Here is a 5,264-nt window from a genome sequence, read left to right as displayed (position 1 = left end):
TGCTCTAGAGATTCATCACTTCTTCAAAATCCCACCCATAGAATATTGAATTCCATAGTTCATAGAATAATAAGTACCGAAACCACCAAAATATTAAGCAAGGGAAAATAATAGTAAACTCGTGACCTAAGAACTCCACAAAACAACACACAATAAAATGGAGAAACGGAAACCCTAGATGGGTCTAAATTCACATGTTGCCTTCTCCTCCTCCTCCTCCTCCTCTTTCATTAATATCTTCTGAAGGATTATTAATCCATGGAGGATGATATGGAAGAAAAGAACCAGGAGTCTGATAAAAAGAACCACTTCCATTACCAACCCTTCTACCGAATTCAACAGCCATTTGAGACGGCATAGGTAGGACTCCGGTAGCAGGCAATGCTGTTGGAATTTCACTGCAAGCGTAGCGAAACAGATCGGCATTTGCAGCGTCTAATTCCTTTTGAAGCCGATGAACTTCTCGTTGGAGGAATGAGATAGCACCGACACATCCGTAGACAGGATCCTTCATTCGAGCTTCGGCTTCATAGGCAAGGGAGTTAACTGCATCTTCTCTTTGATAAGGGAGGAGCTCATTGAGGAGCTTTGAGACATTGCTTGCACCAAAGATTTTGTGAACATTGGCAAATTTTTGTGGCTCTTCTGGTGGGAAATAGGGTGCAAAGATACAACCAGGCATGCATTTCCTCCTCAAGAACTTGCAGGCAGCACAGGGACAGTTGGAAGAACTTGATGAAGCCATCTTCTTTACTGCACCAAGAAAGTATCCACCAAAACCCATCAATTATTTTGTCAAGTTTTCTTTTAATTTTGGAAGGGGGGTTATTCTTTAGGAAAATAAAAGAATTTTGTTTTGAAAAGACTAAGATTTCATGTGGAATTCAGTTGCACCAAAAAGAGAAACTTTCTTCTAAGGCTACTCTATTTTCTTCGTTTTCCCCCCAAAATTTGGAATTTTCAAAGAAATTAGGGTTAGGGTTAGCTTCAGGAAAACACCCATAACCCCCATGAAGATTTTTCTGCATGTTACGTTGAACTGAAAGTCTAATTGTGGTGCATTGTTTTACTTTCTCACCTTCTTTTCCCCCCTTAAACTTCCTTCCATCTTTCTGTAACATATTCAGTACTAAACAAAATTGCTGCTTGTTTTCTTGAATTTGCAGACTAATCTGGTTTATTCTTCTTTCCATAACTATCTGCTCTCTATCCCCATATAGAATAACCACCATTCAAGCCTTCTACATGTTTTTCTTGAATTTAGATACTAAATTTGGCTTGTCTTTTTACTCTTAAACCTCTCTCTCTCTCTCTCAGACACACACACACATCTATACAGTCCTTGATTTTAAAGAATTCAGTTGCACCAATTACTATACATAGTAACTAGATCTCTTTATTTCTTTCTTCTTGTTCTTCTTTTCCTGGATAGTCTAGTAATTAACTAGATCTTTGTGAAGTTACTTGAACAAATGGGATCTGGTTGATGCAATCTCACCCATGATTATTTTTCCATTAATGTAGAAGTAAGAAGATATGAACATCAATCACTCTACCTATTAAAAAAGCTCATCTGGGAAAAACCCTGGATCAGATCATGAACTCAAAGACATGTGGTATACCTCTTTCACCCAACAAACAAAAACAGAAAAATGAGCAATAAATGAAATTAAATAAATAATTAAATAATTCAGCTACTTGAGTTTATTACCTGTTTGTAATTAATCAGGACTCTTTGTTCAAAAAGAAGAAAAAAAAGGCAGTCCCTTTTTCTCTTGTGTGAGCGCTTTCAACACCTGTTCTTTGGATCTTCCAAGATCAGAAAATCTGTACCCAATTCAATGATCATAGTTTTTGAGATTTTATCATAAAAGAGGTGAGTTCCCTCAAAGAGGTAACCCTAACTGAGGGGAGAGAGATCTGCAAATTCTGCAACAAAATAAAAGTGAAGATGGGGGAGAAAGCAAAGCATATTTAGTGATGAATGGAGAAGGAATGGAAGGGAAAAGACAAGAGTAATAAATGAGAGGTACACTAGAAAAAGATGACTAAGACATTGAACTTATAATAATATCAGCTCAATTGGGTCACTCATTTTTCCTGCCCCCCCTCCGTTCCTCATTTCTCTTATCCTTTCAGGTTTTTTTTTATGAATCTAATTTCTCAGATCTTGAGAAAACAAAATCATATTCTTTATTATTAAAACGAAATTAAATAAAGTAAGAAAATGAAGTTAAAGAGAGGTGATATCTTAATTTGGCATCCAATGTGTTGAAAAATCAATTTAAAAAGAATAACTGTTTAAAATGCAGAATGGAATTATATATGCATTAACTGTCCAATCCCAAATAACAATCTCATTCAAACAAATTATGATCACCAGATGACATTTCTCAATGGTAAACAAATTATAAGGATCAAATGGCATTTCTTCTCTTACCATTCAAGCCGACTCTATGGTTCTTTGTTACGAATTCCCGTTTCCCTTGAAGTATTGAACATTGGTTGGGTAAAATTTAGGAAAAAAACCATAATTTAACAGCAAGAAATAGTGCATGTTTGTAAGGATTAACCAAGTTGCAGATGATTTGGCCTCTGAATTAAACAATTCATAGACCTAGCGAACTTTCTTGTTATCATACTAACAAGTTGTAAACCTGGGAGTATGCCCAACTTTTTTTTTAAAAACAATTTCTTTGCTTGCCAAGCAACACGAATAATAGTATATATATTGAGGTAACAACACTGAGAAGAGTAGAAAACGATCATAAAATCAACAAGTGTGACCTACAATTCCCCTATGTTATAATATATTGGCATTTACTTAGCTTAGAACTAAAGGTTACCATGTCAAATATCGTATCATCTAAATAATTACAGTCTATTTGGAAGCTCAACACAAAATAGGAAATGGTGCAAACAGTTTGTAGGGTTTTTAGAATAATCTGAGAATAATTTTTTTTTTTTTGGGTAAGCTAGATGGTCCAAACTAGTGATCAGTGCAATCCGATGCTTAGCATGTATTGATATTGAGGTGAGTCTATAAATTATGTGAATGTGGGCCCGTTAGTGAGATAGTATACATTGGAAATCATCCTTAAATCTTAGACATGGCCCACTCCAAATCCTATATTTTAGACATTCATGACTGCACAAACTCCTTTAATGGGGGGTAGAGAATAAAAGAAAATCAGAATAATTGTAAGGTGTCAATCTTATGAAAAATTTCTTCTTGTACAGTTCCACTGTTTTTCATTAAAAGGTACCCCAGCTTTACTTGTGGTTAGAAAGTTAAGATTTTCTCACCATGCCACTTGGTTTGGGAGCTATGCCCCACATGCAAGGGAAACAACTGTTTAATGGCTTCCATGGATGACTTAGGATCTATATAATTGCACGGGGAAATCCATGGAGGGTGCAGGGAAAATTCGATTTGCAAGTGTATGATTGCGCATTTTCAAGGGAAAATTATTTTTCCTTCTTTGTGGGATCTCTTATCCAACCACCAAGGAAAATGATTTTCTCATCAAGAAGGAAAATTTTATTGTTACTATATCATGATTATCCCTTCCCGTAACTAAAATCCAACTCCCTCTTTGACATTTTCCTAGGTGCACGTAATAAAACATGGGCAAACATTTTCTAAGCAAATTCATTTTATGATGACTATTTTCATGGAAGTAGTTTTCTGAAGAAAATATTTTCCCTCCAATCATACACACGCTTAAGAGCCCTATAATTTATGAGGAGCAGCGTCCACTGAAGATGATGCATCCTAGTTTTTAGACTAATGATAAATCGACGCAGCAAAACATACAAGGTCTGCAAGCGGTTTACATGGCAAGGGCTCATAACCCTTAATCTTTTCTTTTTGTATCCGAAGAAAAAGATCTATGGTTCTGTGCTCTTGTCACATCAGCCGTGTATGTTTTGCTTCATCAGGGCTCTTTTTTATTTATTTATTACTGATGCATATTCTAGGCAAGGAAATTAATGACAATTTATTTCAAGAATATAGGAGAAAACACTAATCTCATATACGGAGAATACTAAAATGTAAAAAATTAATCGACTCTATGCAGACTTTAGCTTCATACTCATTTGACACCAGTATCTTGGAGGTACCCTTACTCATTAATGCACTAAAACACAAGAACGCACAATTTGTAATGAATTTGTGTTCTTTACAAGTCTTGGGTGCAACCGATAAAAAAACAAAAACGTCTTGGATGCTTACGAATGTACAAAGCTTCCTTATTTATAGACTTGAGGAGGAAAAATGTACCGTTGAGAGTGTTCTACACATGGAAATGATCCAACATTCATAAAAAAACCTCTATGCGAAGACACAAGATATTTTCCTAGGAGGTCTATATTCATTAGAGTTTTCTAGTGTTCTTTAAAAGATTCTAGGAATTTTTGTGCTACTTGAGTTTGGGTGGTTTGGGAGATTGGGAGATTGGGGGTGGGGGGAGAACTTACTTTGCTTGTTACACTTCCCACACCTATGGCATAGATGTCCTCACAGCCTCCTTGTAAAACTTGGTGATATGATCATCGAAAACTGCCACAAAGTATCAACACGCTCCCAACTTGCTTTGCTTTCCTTCCCTTTCACCAAGCCAGCTAATTTATAATATTATGGTCCTCAATCAAGATTCACTCCAAACTAATCTCGAGGAATATCTAATGGTCTTGACAAAATGTAAATGAGGCCATGTATTCACTTAATTATAGTATAGTAGATAATGTCCTTTTTTTTTTCATTTTTTGGAAGGATATGTACTATGTAGTATACTAGTATAGTAGAGAGTTAATAATTATATGGTGGTACATGCAGTTGTTGACAAGAGTATGATTTATTTTCTAACGGATGAAAAAGTACTTTCTTAAAATTAAAAAAAAAAAAAATAAATTAAATAAATAAAAATTGAATTCATCACACTTTTGATTGCTCATTTTCCCGATAGTTCATAGATTTTCCTATCAAGGTTGGAAAAGATTTTCTTCAATGAATATTCCTTCAGGAAAAAAAATCTAAATTGTTTTCCTCACCATTTCTCCTCCCCACACTCCCTCTCCACCACCAAAAAAAATGAAGAAAAACAAGAAAAAGGAATCAACTCTCTGTTGAGACTTTCACATGTACTACCAAATATTGACAAACAATTTCCTTGGACAAACCATTTTCTTAAGAACTTTTTTTCTGCACTAAACCACGCCTTACTTAGTTCCACAATTTTGAACAGAAAAGGAGGAAGAAA

At 35.2% G+C, this 5,264-nt stretch overlaps 1 pseudogene across 1 annotated transcript; it reads right to left on the bottom strand.

Annotated features, from left to right (window-relative positions):
* LOC147398779 (protein LATERAL ORGAN BOUNDARIES pseudogene) lies at positions 1–2,014 on the bottom strand (annotated as a pseudogene). Its single transcript, XR_015180190.1, has 2 exons — positions 1,712–2,014; positions 1–753 (listed from the first exon to the last, which is right to left on the bottom strand). The product of XR_015180190.1 is annotated as a protein LATERAL ORGAN BOUNDARIES pseudogene (transcript).
* Between the last annotated feature and the right edge of the window lie 3,250 nt (positions 2,015–5,264).

Source organism: Akebia trifoliata, chromosome 7 (genome assembly GCF_017979445.1).
Source record: "Akebia trifoliata isolate Shusen 1 chromosome 7, ASM1797944v1, whole genome shotgun sequence".
In the NCBI taxonomy this organism is placed as follows: domain Eukaryota; kingdom Viridiplantae; phylum Streptophyta; class Magnoliopsida; order Ranunculales; family Lardizabalaceae; genus Akebia; species Akebia trifoliata.
This window is presented reverse-complemented; position numbering and strand designations above follow the sequence as displayed.